The following is a 14,864-nucleotide window of genomic DNA, read 5'->3' on the forward strand; positions in this document are numbered from 1 at the left end:
TAGGATTAATAATATGAAGCCTTTGCTTATAAGTCTGAGGTGACTTTTGTTTCCAGGTAGAGTGGCCGAGTGGTCTAAGGCGCTGGTTTTAGGCACCAGTCTCTTCGAGGGCGTGGATTCGAATCCCACATCCATCAGCCTACTTTGTTTTCTAGAATTAATAATATTAAGCTTTTGCTTATTAGTCTGAGGTGACTTTTGTTTCCAGGTAGAGTGGCCGAGTGGTCTGAGGCGCTGGTTTAAGGCACCAGTCTCTTCGGGGGCGTGGGTTCGAATCCCACCTCTATCAGCCTATTTTCTTCTCTAGGATTAATAATATCAAGCTTTTCCTTAATAGACTGAGTTTACTTTTGCTTTCGGTTAGAGTGGTAGGGTGGTCTAAAGCGCTGGTTTAAGGCACCATTCCCTTCGGGGAGTGGGTTCGATTCCCACATCTATCAGCCTACTTTGTTTTCTAGGATTAATAATATGAAGCTTTTCTTATTCGTCTGAGGTGAGTTTTGTTTCCAGGTAGAGTGGCCGAGTGGTCTAAGGCGCTGGTTTAAGGCACCAGTCTCTTTGGGGGCGAGGGTTCGAATCCCACCTCTATCAGCCTATTTTGTTCTCTAGAATTAATAATATGAAGCTTTTGCTTAATAAACTGAGTTTACTTTTGCTTGCGGGTTGAGTGGCCGGTTGGTCTAAGGCGCTGGTTTAAGGCACCAGTCTCTTCGGGGGCGTGGGGTCGAATCCCACATCTATCAGCCAACTTTGTTTTCTAGGATTAATAATATGAAGCTTTTGCTTATTAGTCTGAGTTTCTTGTCTTTCCTGGTAGAGTGGCCGAGTGGTCTAAGGCGCTGGTTTTAGGCACCAGTCTGTTCGGGGGCGTGGGTTCGAATCCCACCTCTATCAGCAGAGTTTGTTTTCTACGATTAATAATATGAAGCCTTTGCTTAATAGACTGAGTTTGCTTTTGCTTTCGGGTACAGTGGCCGGGTGGTCTAAGGCCCTGGTTTAAGGCACCATTCTCTTCGGGGCGTGGGTTCGAATCCCACATCTATCAGCCTACTTTGTTTTCTAGGATTAATAATAGGAAGCTTTTGCTTATTAGTCTGAGGTGAGTTTTGCTTCCAGGTAGAGTGGCCAAGTGGTCTAAGGCGCTGGTTTAAGGCTTTATTCCCTTAGGGGCGTGTGGTCGAATCCCACATCTATCAGCCTACTTTGTTTTCTAGGATTAATAATTTGAAGCTTTTGCTTATGAGTCTAAGGTGGCTTTTGTTTCCAGGCAGAGTGGCCGAGTGGTCCAAGGCGCTGGTTTAAGGCACCATTCCCTTCGGGGCGTGGGTTCGAATCCCGCATCTATCAGCCTACTTTCTGTTCTCGGATTAGTAATACGAAGCTTTTGCTTATTAGTCTGAGTTGACTTTTGTTTCCAGGTAGAGTGGCCGAGTGGTCTAAGACGCTGGTTTAAGGCATCAGTCTCTTCGGGGGCGTGGTTCGAATCCCACATCTATCAGCCTACTCTGTTTCCTAGGATTAAATAATATGAAGCTTTTGCTTATTAGTCTGAGGTGACGTTTGTTTCCAGGTAGAGTGGCCGAGTGGTCTAAGGCGCTGGTTTAAGGGACCAGTCTTTTTGAGGGCGTGGGTTCGAATCCCACCTCTATCAGCCTATTTTGTTCTCTAGGATTAACAATAGGAAGATTTTGCTTATTAGTCTGAGGTGAGTTTAGTTTCCAGGTAGAGTGGCCGAGTGGCCTAAGGCGCTGGTTTAAGGCACCAGTCTCTTCGGGGGCGTGGGTTCGAATCCCACCTCTAACAGGCTATTTTGTTCTCTAGGATTAATAATATGAAGCTTTTGCTTAATAAACTGAGTTTACTTTTGCTTGCGGGTTGAGTGGCCGGTTGGTCTAAGGCGCTGGTTTAAGGCACCAGTCTCTTAGGAGGGCGTGAGTTCGAATCCCACTTCTATCAATCTATTTTGTTTTCTAGGATTAATAATATGAAGCTTTTGCTTATTAGTCTGAGGTGACTTTTGTTTCCAGGTAGAGTGGCCGAGTGGTCTAAGACGCTGGTTTAAGGGACCAGTCTCTTCGAGGGCGCGGATTCGAATCCCACCTCTATCAACCTATTTTTTTCTCTAGGATTAATAATATGAAGCTTTTCTTATTCGTCTGAGGTGAGTTTTGTTTCCAGGTAGAGTGGCCGAGTGGTCTAAGGCGCTGGTTTAAGGCACCAGTCTCTTTGGGGGCGAGGGTTCGAATCCCACCTCTATCAGCCTATTTTGTTCTCTAGAATTAATAATATGAAGCTTTTGCTTAATAAACTGAGTTTACTTTTGCTTGCGGGTTGAGTGGCCGGTTGGTCTAAGGCGCTGGTTTAAGGCACCAGTCTCTTCGGGGGCGTGGGGTCGAATCCCACATCTATCAGCCAACTTTGTTTTCTAGGATTAATAATATGAAGCTTTTGCTTATTAGTCTGAGTTTCTTGTCTTTCCAGGTAGAGTGGCCGAGTGGTCTAAGGCGCTGGTTTTAGGCACCAGTCTGTTCGGGGGCGTGGGTTCGAATCCCACCTCTATCAGCAGAGTTTGTTTTCTACGATTAATAATATGAAGCCTTTGCTTAATAGACTGAGTTTGCTTTTGCTTTCGGGTACAGTGGCCGGGTGGTCTAAGGCCCTGGTTTAAGGCACCATTCTCTTCAGAGGGCGTGAGTTCGAAACCCACTTCCATCAGGCTATTTTGTTTTCTAGGATTAATAATATGAAGCTTTTGCTTATAAGTCTGAGGTGACTTTTGTTTCCAGGTAGAGTGGCCGAGTGGTCTAAGACGCTGGTTTAAGGCTTTATTCCCTTAGGGGCGTGTGGTCGAATCCCACATCTATCAGCCTACTTTGTTTTCTAGGATTAATAATTTGAAGCTTTTGCTTATGAGTCTAAGGTGGCTTTTGTTTCCAGGCAGAGTGGCCGAGTGGTCCAAGGCGCTGGTTTAAGGCACCATTCCCTTCGGGGCGTGGGTTCGAATCCCGCATCTATCAGCCTACTTTCTGTTCTCGGATTAGTAATACGAAGCTTTTGCTTATTAGTCTGAGTTGACTTTTGTTTCCAGGTAGAGTGGCCGAGTGGTCTAAGACGCTGGTTTAAGGCATCAGTCTCTTCGGGGGCGTGGTTCGAATCCCACATCTATCAGCCTACTCTGTTTCCTAGGATTAAATAATATGAAGCTTTTGCTTATTAGTCTGAGGTGACGTTTGTTTCCAGGTAGAGTGGCCGAGTGGTCTAAGGCGCTGGTTTAAGGGACCAGTCTTTTTGAGGGCGTGGGTTCGAATCCCACCTCTATCAGCCTATTTTGTTCTCTAGGATTAACAATAGGAAGATTTTGCTTATTAGTCTGAGGTGAGTTTAGTTTCCAGGTAGAGTGGCCGAGTGGCCTAAGGCGCTGGTTTAAGGCACCAGTCTCTTCGGGGGCGTGGGTTCGAATCCCACCTCTAACAGGCTATTTTGTTCTCTAGGATTAATAATATGAAGCTTTTGCTTAATAAACTGAGTTTACTTTTGCTTGCGGGTTGAGTGGCCGGTTGGTCTAAGGCGCTGGTTTAAGGCACCAGTCTCTTAGGAGGGCGTGAGTTCGAATCCCACTTCTATCAATCTATTTTGTTTTCTAGGATTAATAATATGAAGCTTTTGCTTATTAGTCTGAGGTGACTTTTGTTTCCAGGTAGAGTGGCCGAGTGGTCTAAGACGCTGGTTTAAGGGACCAGTCTCTTCGAGGGCGCGGATTCGAATCCCACCTCTATCAACCTATTTTTTTCTCTAGGATTAATAATATGAAGCTTTTCTTATTCGTCTGAGGTGAGTTTTGTTTCCAGGTAGAGTGGCCGAGTGGTCTAAGGCGCTGGTTTAAGGCACCAGTCTCTTTGGGGGCGAGGGTTCGAATCCCACCTCTATCAGCCTATTTTGTTCTCTAGAATTAATAATATGAAGCTTTTGCTTAATAAACTGAGTTTACTTTTGCTTGCGGGTTGAGTGGCCGGTTGGTCTAAGGCGCTGGTTTAAGGCACCAGTCTCTTCGGGGGCGTGGGGTCGAATCCCACATCTATCAGCCAACTTTGTTTTCTAGGATTAATAATATGAAGCTTTTGCTTATTAGTCTGAGTTTCTTGTCTTTCCAGGTAGAGTGGCCGAGTGGTCTAAGGCGCTGGTTTTAGGCACCAGTCTGTTCGGGGGCGTGGGTTCGAATCCCACCTCTATCAGCAGAGTTTGTTTTCTACGATTAATAATATGAAGCCTTTGCTTAATAGACTGAGTTTGCTTTTGCTTTCGGGTACAGTGGCCGGGTGGTCTAAGGCCCTGGTTTAAGGCACCATTCTCTTCAGAGGGCGTGAGTTCGAAACCCACTTCCATCAGGCTATTTTGTTTTCTAGGATTAATAATATGAAGCTTTTGCTTATAAGTCTGAGGTGACTTTTGTTTCCAGGTAGAGTGGCCGAGTGGTCTAAGACGCTGGTTTAAGGCTTTATTCCCTTAGGGGCGTGTGGTCGAATCCCACATCTATCAGCCTACTTTGTTTTCTAGGATTAATAATTTGAAGCTTTTGCTTATGAGTCTAAGGTGGCTTTTGTTTCCAGGCAGAGTGGCCGAGTGGTCCAAGGCGCTGGTTTAAGGCACCATTCCCTTCGGGGCGTGGGTTCGAATCCCGCATCTATCAGCCTACTTTCTGTTCTCGGATTAGTAATACGAAGCTTTTGCTTATTAGTCTGAGGTGACTTTTGTTTCCAGGTAGAGTGGCCGAGTGGTCTAAGACGCTGGTTTAAGGCATCAGTCTCTTCGGGGGCGTGGTTCGAATCCCACATCTATCAGCCTACTCTGTTTCCTAGGATTAAATAATATGAAGCTTTTGCTTATTAGTCTGAGGTGACGTTTGTTTCCAGGTAGAGTGGCCGAGTGGTCTAAGGCGCTGGTTTAAGGGACCAGTCTTTTTGAGGGCGTGGGTTCGAATCCCACCTCTATCAGCCTATTTTGTTCTCTAGGATTAACAATAGGAAGATTTTGCTTATTAGTCTGAGGTGAGTTTAGTTTCCAGGTAGAGTGGCCGAGTGGCCTAAGGCGCTGGTTTAAGGCACCAGTCTCTTCGGGGGCGTGGGTTCGAATCCCACCTCTAACAGGCTATTTTGTTCTCTAGGATTAATAATATGAAGCTTTTGCTTAATAAACTGAGTTTACTTTTGCTTGCGGGTTGAGTGGCCGGTTGGTCTAAGGCGCTGGTTTAAGGCACCAGTCTCTTAGGAGGGCGTGAGTTCGAATCCCACTTCTATCAATCTATTTTGTTTTCTAGGATTAATAATATGAAGCTTTTGCTTATTAGTCTGAGGTGACTTTTGTTTCCAGGTAGAGTGGCCGAGTGGTCTAAGACGCTGGTTTAAGGGACCAGTCTCTTCGAGGGCGCGGATTCGAATCCCACCTCTATCAACCTATTTTTTTCTCTAGGATTAATAATAGGAAGCTTTTGCTTATTAGTCTGAGGTGAGTTTAGTTTCCAGGTAGAGTGGCCGAGTGGTCTAAGGCGCTGGTTTAAGGCACCAGTCTCTTTGGGGGCGTGGGTTCGAATCCCACATCTATCAGCCTATTTTGTTCTCTAGGATTAATAATATGAAGCTTTTGCTTAATAAACTGAGTTTACTTTTGCTTGCGGGTTGAGTGGCCGGTTGGTCTAAGGCGCTGGTTTAAGGCACCAGTCTCTTCGGGGGCGTGGGGTCGAATCCCACATCTATCAGCCTATTTTGTTCTCTAGGATTAATAATATGAAGCTTTTGCTTAATAGACTGAGTTTTCCTTTGCTTTCGGGTAGAGTGGCCGGGTGGTCTAAGGCTCTGGTTTAAGGCACCATTCTCGTTAGAGGGCGTGAGTTCGAATCCCACTTCCATCAGGCTATTTTGTTTTCTAGGATTAATAATATGAAGCTTTTGCTTATAAGTCTGAGGTGACTTTTCTTTCCATGTAGAGTGGCCGAGTGGTCTATGACGCTGGTTTAAGGCTTTATTCCCTTAGGGGCGTGGGGTCGAATCCCACATCTATCAGCCTACTTTGTTTTCTAGGATTAATAATATGAAGGTTTTGCTTATGAGTCTAAGGTGGCTTTTGTTTCCAGGTAGAGTGGCCGAGTGGTCCAAGGCGCTGGTTTAAGGCACCATTCCCTTCGGGGCGTGGGTTCGAATCCCACATCTATCAGCCTACTTTCTGTTCTAGGATTAATAGTATGAAGCTTTTGCTTATTAGTCTGAGGTGACTTTTGTTTCCAGGTAGAGTGGCCGAGTGGTCTAAGGCGCTGGTTTAAGGCACCAGTCTCTTCGGGGGCGTGGTTCGAATTCTACATCTGTCAGCCTACTCTGTTTCCTGGGATTAAATAATATGAAGCTTTTGCTTATTAGTCTGAGGTGACGTTTGTTTCCAGGTAGAGTGGCCAAGTGGTCTAATGCGTTGGTTTTAGTCACCGGTCTCTTCGGGGGCGTGGTATCGAATCCCACCTCTAACAGGCTATTTTGTTCTCTAGGATTAATAATATGAAGCTTTTGCTTATTAGTCTGAGTTACTTGTCTTTCCAGGTAGAGGGGCCGAGTGGTCTAAGGCGCTGGTTTTAGGCACCAGTCTGTTCGGGGGCGTGGGTTCGAATCCCACCTATATCATCAGAGTTTGTTTTCTACGATTAATAATATGAAGCTTTTGCTTAATAGACTGAGTTTACTTTTGCTTTCGAGTAGAGTGGCCGGGTGGTCTATGGCGCTGGTTTAAGGCACTAGTCTCTTAGGAGGGCGTGAGTTCGAATCCCACATCTATCAGCCTACTTTGTTTTCTAGAATTAATAATATTAAGCTTTTGCTTATTAGTCTGAGGTGATTTTTTTTCAGGTAGAGTGGCCGAGTGGTCCAAGGCGCTGGTTTAAGGCACCATTCCCTTCGGGGCGTGGGTTCGAATCCCACATCTATCAGCCTACTTTGTTTTCTAGAATTAATAATATGAAGCTTTTGCTTATTAATCTGAGGTGACTTGTGTTTCCAGGTAGAGTGGCCGAGTGGTCTAGGGCGCTGGTTTTAGGCACCAGTCTCTTCGGAGGGCGTGAGTTCGAATCCCACTTCTACCAGGCTACTTTGTTTTCTAGGATTAATAATATGAAGCTTTTGCTTATAAGTCTGAGGTGACTTTTGTTTTTAGGAAGAGTGGCCGAGTGGTCCAAGGCGCTGGTTTAAGGCACCATCTACTTCGGGGCTTGGGTTCGAATCCCACATCTATCAGCCTACTTTGTTTTCTAAAATTAATAATATTAAGCTTTTGCTTATTAGTCTGAGGTGACTTTTGTTTCTAGGTAGAGTGGCCGAGTGGTCTAAGGCGCTGGTTTAAGGCAACAGTCTCTTCGGGGGCGTGGGTTCGAATCCCACCTCTATCTGCCTATTTTCTTCTCTAGGATTAATAATATGAAGCTTTTCCTTGATAGACTGAGTTTACTTTTGCTTTCGGGTAGAGTGGTAGGGTGGTCTAAAGCGCTGGTTTAAGGCACCAGTCTCTTCGGGGGCGTGGGGTCGAATCCCACATCTATTAGCCCACTTTGTTTTCTAGGATTAATAATATGAAGCTTTTGCTTATTAGTCTGAGGTGACTTTTGCTTCCGGGTAGAGTGGCCGAGTGGTCTAAGGCGCTGGTTTTAGGCACCAGTCTCTTCGCAGGCGTGGATTCGAATCCCGCCTCTATCAGCAGGGTTTGTTTTCTACGATTAATAATATGAAGCTTTTGCTTAATAGACTGAGTTTACTTTTGATTTCGGGTAGAGTGGCCGGGTGGTCTAAGGCGCTGGTTTAAGGCTTTATTCCCTTAGGGGCGTGGGGTCGAATCCCACATCTAACAGCCTACTTTGTTTTCTAGAATTAATAATATGAAGCTTTTGCTTATTAGTCTGAGGTGGCTTTTGTTTCCAGGTATAGTGGCCGAGTGGTCTAAGGCGCTGGTTTAAGGCACTAGTCTCTTAGGAGGGCGTGAGTTCAAATCCCACCTATATCAGCCTATTTTGTTTTCTAGAATTAATAATATGAAGCGTTTGCTTATTAATCTGAGGTGGCTTTTGTTTCCAGGTATAGTGGCCGAGTGGTCTAAGGCGCTGGTTTAGGCACCAGTCTCTTTGGGGGCGTGGGTTCGAATCTCACCTCTATCAGCCTATTTTGTTCTCTAGGATTAATAATATGAAGCTTTTGCTTAATAAACTGAGTTTACTTTTGCTTGCGGGTTGAGTGGCCGGTTGGTCTAAGGCGCTGGTTTAAGGCACCAGTCTCTTCGGGGGCGTGGGGTCGAATCCCACATCTATTAGCCTACTTTGTTTTCTAGGATTAATAATATGAAGCTTTTGCTTAATAGACTGAGTTTACTTTTGCTTCGGGTAGAGTGGCCGGGTGGTCTAAGGCCCTGGTTTAAGGCACCATTCTCTTTAGAGGGCGTGAGTTCGAATCCCACATCTATCAGCCTACTCTGTTTCCTAGGATTAAATAATATGAAGCTTTTGCTTATTAGTCTGAGGTGACGTTTGTTTCCAGGTAGAGTGGCCAAGTGGTCTAAGGCGTTGGTTTTAATCACCGGTCTCTTCGGGGGCGTGGATTCGAATCCCACCTCTATCAGCCTATTTTGTTCTCTAGGATTAATAATATGAAGCTTTTGCTTAATAAACTGAGTTTACTTTTGCTGGCGGGTTGAGTGGCCGGTTGGTCTAAGGCGCTGGTTTAAGGCACCAGTCTCTTCGGGGGCGTGGGGTCGAATCCCACATCTATCAGCCTACTTTGTTTTCTAGGATTAATAATATGAAGCTTTTGCTTATTAGTCTGAGTTTCTTGTCTTTCCAGGTAGAGTGGCCGAGTGGTCTAAGGCGCTGGTTTTAGGCACCAGTCTTTTCGGGGGCGTGAGTTCGAATCCCACCTCTATCAGCAGAGTTTGTTTTCTACGATTAATAATATGAAGCTTTTCCTTAATAGACTGAGTTTACTTTTGCTTTCGGGTAGAGTGGTAGGGTGGTCTAAAGCGCTGGTTTAAGGCACCAGTCTCTTCGGGGGCGTGGGGTCGAATCCCACATCTATCAGCCTACTTTGTTTTCTAGGATTAATAATAGGAAGCTTTTGCTTATTAGTCTGAGGTGAGTTTTATTTCCAGGTAGAGTGGCCGATTGGTCTAAGGCGCTGGTTTAAGGCACCAGTATCTTTGGGGGCGTGGGTTCGAATCCCACCTCTATCAGCCTATTTTGTTCTCTAGGATTAATAATATGAAGCTTTTGCTTATGAGTCTAAGGTGGCTTTTATTTCCAGGTAGAGTGGCCGAGTGGTCCAAGGCGCTGGTTTAAGGCACCATTCCCTTCGGGGCGTGGGTTCGAATCCCACATCTATCAGCCTACTTTCTGTTCTAGGATTAATAATATGAAGCTTTTGCTTATTAGTCTGAGGTGACTTTTGTTTCCAGGTAGAGTGGCCGAGTGGTCTAAGACGCTGGTTTATGGCACCAGTCTCTTCCGGGGCGTGGTTCGAGTCCCACATCTATCAGCCTATTCTGTTTCCTAGGATTAAATAATATGAAGCTTTTGCTTATTAGTCTGAGGTGACTTTTGTTTCCAGGTAGAGTGGCCGAGTGGTCTAAGGCGCTGGTTTAAGGCAACAGTCTCTTCGGGGGCGTGGGTTCGAATCCCACCTCTATCTGCCTATTTTCTTCTCTAGGATTAATAATATGAAGCTTTTCCTTGATAGACTGAGTTTACTTTTCCTTTCGGGTAGAGTGGTAGGGTGGTCTAAAGCGCTGGTTTAAGGCACCAGTCTGTTCGGGGGCGTGGGTTCGAATCCCACCTATATCATCAGTGTTTGTTTTCCACGATTAATAATATGAAGCTTTTGCTTAATAGACTGAGTTTACTTTTGCTTTCGAGTAGAGTGGCCGGGTGGTCTATGGCGCTGGTTTAAGGCACTAGTCTCTTAGGAGGGCGTGAGTTCGAATCCCACATCTATCAGCCTACATTGTTTTCTAGAATTAATAATATTAAGCTTTTGCTTATTAGTCTGAGGTGATTTTTTTTCAGGTAGAGTGGCCGAGTGGTCCAAGGCGCTGGTTTAAGGCACCATTCCCTTCGGGGCGTGGGTTCGAATCCCATATCTATCAGCCTACTTTGTTTTCTAGAATTAATAATATTAAGCATTTGCTTATTAATCTGAGGTGACTTGTGTTTCCAGGTTGAGTGGCCGAGTGGTCTAGGGCGCTGGTTTTAGGCACCAGTCTCTTCGGAGGGCGTGAGTTCGAATCCCACTTCTACTAGGCTACTTTGTTTTCTAGGATTAATAATATGAAGCTTTTGCTTATAAGTCTGAGGTGGCTTTTGTTTCCAGGAAGAGTGGCCGAGTGGTCCAAGGCGCTGGTTTAAGGCACCATTTACTTCGGGGCTTGGGTTCGAATCCCACATCTATCAGCCTACTTTGTTTTCTAAAATTAATAATATTAAGCTTTTGCTTATTAGTCTGAGGTGACTTTTGTTTCCAGGTAGAGTGGCCGAGTGGTCTAAGGCGCTGGTTTAAGGCAACAGTCTCTTCGGGGGCGTGGGTTCGAATCCCACCTCTATCTGCCTATTTTCTTCTCTAGGATTAATAATATGAAGCTTTTCCTTGATAGACTGAGTTTACTTTTGCTTTCGGGTAGAGTGGTAGGGTGGTCTAAAGCGCTGGTTTAAGGCACCAGTCTCTTCGGGGGCGTGGGGTCGAATCCCACATCTATTAGCCCACTTTGTTTTCTAGGATTAATAATATGAAGCTTTTGCTTATTAGTCTGAGGTGACTTTTGCTTCCGGGTAGAGTGGCCGAGTGGTCTAAGGCGCTGGTTTTAGGCACCAGTCTCTTCGCAGGCGTGGATTCGAATCCCGCCTCTATCAGCAGGGTTTGTTTTCTACGATTAATAATATGAAGCTTTTGCTTAATAGACTGAGTTTACTTTTGATTTCGGGTAGAGTGGCCGGGTGGTCTAAGGCGCTGGTTTAAGGCTTTATTCCCTTAGGGGCGTGGGGTCGAATCCCACATCTAACAGCCTACTTTGTTTTCTAGAATTAATAATATGAAGCTTTTGCTTAATAGACTGAGTTTACTTTTGCTTCGGGTAGAGTGGCCGGGTGGTCTAAGGCCCTGGTTTAAGGCACCATTCTCTTTAGAGGGCGTGAGTTCGAATCCCACATCTATCAGCCTACTCTGTTTCCTAGGATTAAATAATATGAAGCTTTTGCTTATTAGTCTGAGGTGACGTTTGTTTCCAGGTAGAGTGGCCAAGTGGTCTAAGGCGTTGGTTTTAATCACCGGTCTCTTCGGGGGCGTGGATTCGAATCCCACCTCTATCAGCCTATTTTGTTCTCTAGGATTAATAATATGAAGCTTTTGCTTAATAAACTGAGTTTACTTTTGCTGGCGGGTTGAGTGGCCGGTTGGTCTTAGGCGCTGGTTTAAGGCACCAGTCTCTTCGGGGGCGTGGGGTCGAATCCCACATCTATCAGCCTACTTTGTTTTCTAGGATTAATAATATGAAGCTTTTGCTTATTAGTCTGAGTTTCTTGTCTTTCCAGGTAGAGTGGCCGAGTGGTCTAAGGCGCTGGTTTTAGGCACCAGTCTTTTCGGGGGCGTGAGTTCGAATCCCACCTCTATCAGCAGAGTTTGTTTTCTACGATTAATAATATGAAGCTTTTCCTTAATAGACTGAGTTTACTTTTGCTTTCGGGTAGAGTGGTAGGGTGGTCTAAAGCGCTGGTTTAAGGCACCAGTCTCTTCGGGGGCGTGGGGTCGAATCCCACATCTATCAGCCTACTTTGTTTTCTAGGATTAATAATAGGAAGCTTTTGCTTATTAGTCTGAGGTGAGTTTTATTTCCAGGTAGAGTGGCCGATTGGTCTAAGGCGCTGGTTTAAGGCACCAGTATCTTTGGGGGCGTGGGTTCGAATCCCACCTCTATCAGCCTATTTTGTTCTCTAGGATTAATAATATGAAGCTTTTGCTTATGAGTCTAAGGTGGCTTTTATTTCCAGGTAGAGTGGCCGAGTGGTCCAAGGCGCTGGTTTAAGGCACCATTCCCTTCGGGGCGTGGGTTCGAATCCCACATCTATCAGCCTACTTTCTGTTCTAGGATTAATAATATGAAGCTTTTGCTTATTAGTCTGAGGTGACTTTTGTTTCCAGGTAGAGTGGCCGAGTGGTCTAAGACGCTGGTTTATGGCACCAGTCTCTTCCGGGGCGTGGTTCGAGTCCCACATCTATCAGCCTATTCTGTTTCCTAGGATTAAATAATATGAAGCTTTTGCTTATTAGTCTGAGGTGACTTTTGTTTCCAGGTAGAGTGGCCGAGTGGTCTAAGGCGCTGGTTTAAGGCAACAGTCTCTTCGGGGGCGTGGGTTCGAATCCCACCTCTATCTGCCTATTTTCTTCTCTAGGATTAATAATATGAAGCTTTTCCTTGATAGACTGAGTTTACTTTTCCTTTCGGGTAGAGTGGTAGGGTGGTCTAAAGCGCTGGTTTAAGGCACCAGTCTGTTCGGGGGCGTGGGTTCGAATCCCACCTATATCATCAGTGTTTGTTTTCCACGATTAATAATATGAAGCTTTTGCTTAATAGACTGAGTTTACTTTTGCTTTCGAGTAGAGTGGCCGGGTGGTCTATGGCGCTGGTTTAAGGCACTAGTCTCTTAGGAGGGCGTGAGTTCGAATCCCACATCTATCAGCCTACATTGTTTTCTAGAATTAATAATATTAAGCTTTTGCTTATTAGTCTGAGGTGATTTTTTTTCAGGTAGAGTGGCCGAGTGGTCCAAGGCGCTGGTTTAAGGCACCATTCCCTTCGGGGCGTGGGTTCGAATCCCACATCTATCAGCCTACTTTGTTTTCTAGAATTAATAATATTAAGCATTTGCTTATTAATCTGAGGTGACTTGTGTTTCCAGGTTGAGTGGCCGAGTGGTCTAGGGCGCTGGTTTTAGGCACCAGTCTCTTCGGAGGGCGTGAGTTCGAATCCCACTTCTACCAGGCTACTTTGTTTTCTAGGATTAATAATATGAAGCTTTTGCTTATAAGTCTGAGGTGGCTTTTGTTTCCAGGAAGAGTGGCCGAGTGGTCCAAGGCGCTGGTTTAAGGCACCATTTACTTCGGGGCTTGGGTTCGAATCCCACATCTATCAGCCTACTTTGTTTTCTAAAATTAATAATATTAAGCTTTTGCTTATTAGTCTGAGGTGACTTTTGTTTCCAGGTAGAGTGGCCGAGTGGTCTAAGGCGCTGGTTTAAGGCAACAGTCTCTTCGGGGGCGTGGGTTCGAATCCCACCTCTATCTGCCTATTTTCTTCTCTAGGATTAATAATATGAAGCTTTTCCTTGATAGACTGAGTTTACTTTTGCTTTCGGGTAGAGTGGTAGGGTGGTCTAAAGCGCTGGTTTAAGGCACCAGTCTCTTCGGGGGCGTGGGGTCGAATCCCACATCTATTAGCCCACTTTGTTTTCTAGGATTAATAATATGAAGCTTTTGCTTATTAGTCTGAGGTGACTTTTGCTTCCGGGTAGAGTGGCCGAGTGGTCTAAGGCGCTGGTTTTAGGCACCAGTCTCTTCGCAGGCGTGGATTCGAATCCCGCCTCTATCAGCAGGGTTTGTTTTCTACGATTAATAATATGAAGCTTTTGCTTAATAGACTGAGTTTACTTTTGATTTCGGGTAGAGTGGCCGGGTGGTCTAAGGCGCTGGTTTAAGGCTTTATTCCCTTAGGGGCGTGGGGTCGAATCCCACATCTAACAGCCTACTTTGTTTTCTAGAATTAATAATATGAAGCTTTTGCTTATTAGTCTGAGGTGGCTTTTGTTTCCAGGTATAGTGGCCGAGTGGTCTAATTCGCTGGTTTAAGGCACCAGTCTCTTTGGGGGCGTGGGATCGAATCTCACCTCTATCAGCCTATTTTGTTCTCTAGGATTAATAATATGAAGCTTTTGCTTAATAAACTGAGTTTACTTTTGCTTCCAGGTACAGTGGCCGAGTGGTCTAAGGCGCTGGTTTAAGGCAACAGTCTCTTCGGGGGCGTGGGTTCGAATCCCACCTCTATCTGCCTATTTTCTTCTCTAGGATTAATAATATGAAGCTTTTCCTTGATAGACTGAGTTCACTTTTGCTTTCGGGTAGAGTGGTAGGGTGGTCTAAAGCGCTGGTTTAAGGCACCAGTCTCTTCGGGGGCGTGGGGTCGAATCCCACATCTATTAGCCCACTTTGTTTTCTAGGATTAATAATATGAAGCTTTTGCTTATTAGTCTGAGGTGACTTTTGCTTCCGGGTAGAGTGGCCGAGTGGTCCAAGGCGCTGGTTTTAGGCACCAGTCTCTTCGCACGCGTGGATTCGAATCCCGCCTCTATCAGCAGGGTTTGTTTTCTACGATTAATAATATGAAGCTTTTGCTTAATAGACTGAGTTTACTTTTGATTTCGGGTAGAGTGGCCGGGTGGTCTAAGGCGCTGGTTTAAGGCTTTATTTCCTTAGGGGCGTGGGGTCGAATCCCACATCTAACAGCCTACTTTGTTTTCTAGAATTAATAATATGAAGCTTTTGCTTATTAGTCTGAGGTGGCTTTTGTTTCCAGGTATAGTGGCCGAGTGGTCTAAGGCGCTGGTTTAGGCAGCAGTCTCTTTGGGGGCGTGGGTTCGAATCTCACCTCTATCAGCCTATTTTGTTCTCTAGGATTAATAATATGAAGCTTTTGCTTAATAAACTGAGTTTACTTTTGCTTGCGGGTTGAGTGGCCGGTTGGTCTAAGGCGCTGGTTTAAGGCACCAGTCTCTTCGGGGGCGTGGGGTCGAATCTTACATCTATTAGCCTACT

At 45.2% G+C, this 14,864-nt stretch overlaps 34 non-coding genes across 34 annotated transcripts; all 34 read left to right on the plus strand.

The window, feature by feature from the left end:
* Window positions 1-55: 55 nt before the first annotated feature.
* TRNAL-UAG (transfer RNA leucine (anticodon UAG)) lies at window positions 56-137 on the plus strand. Its single transcript has one exon. It is a non-coding gene; the product is annotated as a tRNA-Leu (tRNA).
* Window positions 138-207: 70 nt separating this feature from the next.
* On the plus strand, window positions 208-289 carry TRNAL-AAG (transfer RNA leucine (anticodon AAG)). Its single transcript has one exon. It is a non-coding gene; the product is annotated as a tRNA-Leu (tRNA).
* A 220-nt stretch (window positions 290-509) lies between these two features.
* Window positions 510-591, plus strand: TRNAL-AAG (transfer RNA leucine (anticodon AAG)). Its single transcript has one exon. It is a non-coding gene; the product is annotated as a tRNA-Leu (tRNA).
* Window positions 592-812: 221 nt separating this feature from the next.
* On the plus strand, window positions 813-894 carry TRNAL-UAG (transfer RNA leucine (anticodon UAG)). The gene has a single exon. It is a non-coding gene; the product is annotated as a tRNA-Leu (tRNA).
* A 675-nt stretch (window positions 895-1,569) lies between these two features.
* TRNAL-AAG (transfer RNA leucine (anticodon AAG)) lies at window positions 1,570-1,651 on the plus strand. Its single transcript has one exon. It is a non-coding gene; the product is annotated as a tRNA-Leu (tRNA).
* A 70-nt stretch (window positions 1,652-1,721) lies between these two features.
* TRNAL-AAG (transfer RNA leucine (anticodon AAG)) lies at window positions 1,722-1,803 on the plus strand. Its single transcript has one exon. It is a non-coding gene; the product is annotated as a tRNA-Leu (tRNA).
* Window positions 1,804-2,177: 374 nt separating this feature from the next.
* On the plus strand, window positions 2,178-2,259 carry TRNAL-AAG (transfer RNA leucine (anticodon AAG)). The gene has a single exon. It is a non-coding gene; the product is annotated as a tRNA-Leu (tRNA).
* Window positions 2,260-2,480: 221 nt separating this feature from the next.
* TRNAL-UAG (transfer RNA leucine (anticodon UAG)) lies at window positions 2,481-2,562 on the plus strand. Its single transcript has one exon. It is a non-coding gene; the product is annotated as a tRNA-Leu (tRNA).
* Window positions 2,563-3,239: 677 nt separating this feature from the next.
* Window positions 3,240-3,321, plus strand: TRNAL-AAG (transfer RNA leucine (anticodon AAG)). Its single transcript has one exon. It is a non-coding gene; the product is annotated as a tRNA-Leu (tRNA).
* Window positions 3,322-3,391: 70 nt separating this feature from the next.
* On the plus strand, window positions 3,392-3,473 carry TRNAL-AAG (transfer RNA leucine (anticodon AAG)). Its single transcript has one exon. It is a non-coding gene; the product is annotated as a tRNA-Leu (tRNA).
* A 374-nt stretch (window positions 3,474-3,847) lies between these two features.
* On the plus strand, window positions 3,848-3,929 carry TRNAL-AAG (transfer RNA leucine (anticodon AAG)). Its single transcript has one exon. It is a non-coding gene; the product is annotated as a tRNA-Leu (tRNA).
* Window positions 3,930-4,150: 221 nt separating this feature from the next.
* TRNAL-UAG (transfer RNA leucine (anticodon UAG)) lies at window positions 4,151-4,232 on the plus strand. Its single transcript has one exon. It is a non-coding gene; the product is annotated as a tRNA-Leu (tRNA).
* A 677-nt stretch (window positions 4,233-4,909) lies between these two features.
* TRNAL-AAG (transfer RNA leucine (anticodon AAG)) lies at window positions 4,910-4,991 on the plus strand. The gene has a single exon. It is a non-coding gene; the product is annotated as a tRNA-Leu (tRNA).
* Window positions 4,992-5,061: 70 nt separating this feature from the next.
* TRNAL-AAG (transfer RNA leucine (anticodon AAG)) lies at window positions 5,062-5,143 on the plus strand. Its single transcript has one exon. It is a non-coding gene; the product is annotated as a tRNA-Leu (tRNA).
* A 375-nt stretch (window positions 5,144-5,518) lies between these two features.
* Window positions 5,519-5,600, plus strand: TRNAL-AAG (transfer RNA leucine (anticodon AAG)). The gene has a single exon. It is a non-coding gene; the product is annotated as a tRNA-Leu (tRNA).
* A 526-nt stretch (window positions 5,601-6,126) lies between these two features.
* Window positions 6,127-6,207, plus strand: TRNAL-AAG (transfer RNA leucine (anticodon AAG)). The gene has a single exon. It is a non-coding gene; the product is annotated as a tRNA-Leu (tRNA).
* Window positions 6,208-6,883: 676 nt separating this feature from the next.
* TRNAL-AAG (transfer RNA leucine (anticodon AAG)) lies at window positions 6,884-6,964 on the plus strand. Its single transcript has one exon. It is a non-coding gene; the product is annotated as a tRNA-Leu (tRNA).
* A 70-nt stretch (window positions 6,965-7,034) lies between these two features.
* On the plus strand, window positions 7,035-7,117 carry TRNAL-UAG (transfer RNA leucine (anticodon UAG)). The gene has a single exon. It is a non-coding gene; the product is annotated as a tRNA-Leu (tRNA).
* Window positions 7,118-7,338: 221 nt separating this feature from the next.
* On the plus strand, window positions 7,339-7,420 carry TRNAL-AAG (transfer RNA leucine (anticodon AAG)). Its single transcript has one exon. It is a non-coding gene; the product is annotated as a tRNA-Leu (tRNA).
* A 222-nt stretch (window positions 7,421-7,642) lies between these two features.
* On the plus strand, window positions 7,643-7,724 carry TRNAL-UAG (transfer RNA leucine (anticodon UAG)). The gene has a single exon. It is a non-coding gene; the product is annotated as a tRNA-Leu (tRNA).
* Window positions 7,725-7,945: 221 nt separating this feature from the next.
* TRNAL-AAG (transfer RNA leucine (anticodon AAG)) lies at window positions 7,946-8,028 on the plus strand. Its single transcript has one exon. It is a non-coding gene; the product is annotated as a tRNA-Leu (tRNA).
* Window positions 8,029-8,857: 829 nt separating this feature from the next.
* Window positions 8,858-8,939, plus strand: TRNAL-UAG (transfer RNA leucine (anticodon UAG)). Its single transcript has one exon. It is a non-coding gene; the product is annotated as a tRNA-Leu (tRNA).
* A 222-nt stretch (window positions 8,940-9,161) lies between these two features.
* On the plus strand, window positions 9,162-9,243 carry TRNAL-AAG (transfer RNA leucine (anticodon AAG)). The gene has a single exon. It is a non-coding gene; the product is annotated as a tRNA-Leu (tRNA).
* A 70-nt stretch (window positions 9,244-9,313) lies between these two features.
* Window positions 9,314-9,394, plus strand: TRNAL-AAG (transfer RNA leucine (anticodon AAG)). The gene has a single exon. It is a non-coding gene; the product is annotated as a tRNA-Leu (tRNA).
* A 222-nt stretch (window positions 9,395-9,616) lies between these two features.
* Window positions 9,617-9,698, plus strand: TRNAL-AAG (transfer RNA leucine (anticodon AAG)). Its single transcript has one exon. It is a non-coding gene; the product is annotated as a tRNA-Leu (tRNA).
* Window positions 9,699-10,526: 828 nt separating this feature from the next.
* On the plus strand, window positions 10,527-10,608 carry TRNAL-AAG (transfer RNA leucine (anticodon AAG)). The gene has a single exon. It is a non-coding gene; the product is annotated as a tRNA-Leu (tRNA).
* A 222-nt stretch (window positions 10,609-10,830) lies between these two features.
* On the plus strand, window positions 10,831-10,912 carry TRNAL-UAG (transfer RNA leucine (anticodon UAG)). The gene has a single exon. It is a non-coding gene; the product is annotated as a tRNA-Leu (tRNA).
* Window positions 10,913-11,589: 677 nt separating this feature from the next.
* TRNAL-UAG (transfer RNA leucine (anticodon UAG)) lies at window positions 11,590-11,671 on the plus strand. Its single transcript has one exon. It is a non-coding gene; the product is annotated as a tRNA-Leu (tRNA).
* Window positions 11,672-11,893: 222 nt separating this feature from the next.
* TRNAL-AAG (transfer RNA leucine (anticodon AAG)) lies at window positions 11,894-11,975 on the plus strand. The gene has a single exon. It is a non-coding gene; the product is annotated as a tRNA-Leu (tRNA).
* A 70-nt stretch (window positions 11,976-12,045) lies between these two features.
* Window positions 12,046-12,126, plus strand: TRNAL-AAG (transfer RNA leucine (anticodon AAG)). The gene has a single exon. It is a non-coding gene; the product is annotated as a tRNA-Leu (tRNA).
* A 222-nt stretch (window positions 12,127-12,348) lies between these two features.
* On the plus strand, window positions 12,349-12,430 carry TRNAL-AAG (transfer RNA leucine (anticodon AAG)). Its single transcript has one exon. It is a non-coding gene; the product is annotated as a tRNA-Leu (tRNA).
* A 373-nt stretch (window positions 12,431-12,803) lies between these two features.
* TRNAL-AAG (transfer RNA leucine (anticodon AAG)) lies at window positions 12,804-12,884 on the plus strand. Its single transcript has one exon. It is a non-coding gene; the product is annotated as a tRNA-Leu (tRNA).
* A 374-nt stretch (window positions 12,885-13,258) lies between these two features.
* TRNAL-AAG (transfer RNA leucine (anticodon AAG)) lies at window positions 13,259-13,340 on the plus strand. Its single transcript has one exon. It is a non-coding gene; the product is annotated as a tRNA-Leu (tRNA).
* Window positions 13,341-13,562: 222 nt separating this feature from the next.
* On the plus strand, window positions 13,563-13,644 carry TRNAL-UAG (transfer RNA leucine (anticodon UAG)). Its single transcript has one exon. It is a non-coding gene; the product is annotated as a tRNA-Leu (tRNA).
* The last annotated feature ends 1,220 nt before the right edge of the window (window positions 13,645-14,864 follow it).

The sequence above is a fragment of the Phalangium opilio genome, unplaced genomic scaffold (genome assembly GCF_054372755.1).
Source record: "Phalangium opilio isolate 3A_F unplaced genomic scaffold, DU_Popi_V2 ptg000039l_1, whole genome shotgun sequence".
Lineage (NCBI taxonomy): Eukaryota > Metazoa > Arthropoda > Arachnida > Opiliones > Phalangiidae > Phalangium > Phalangium opilio.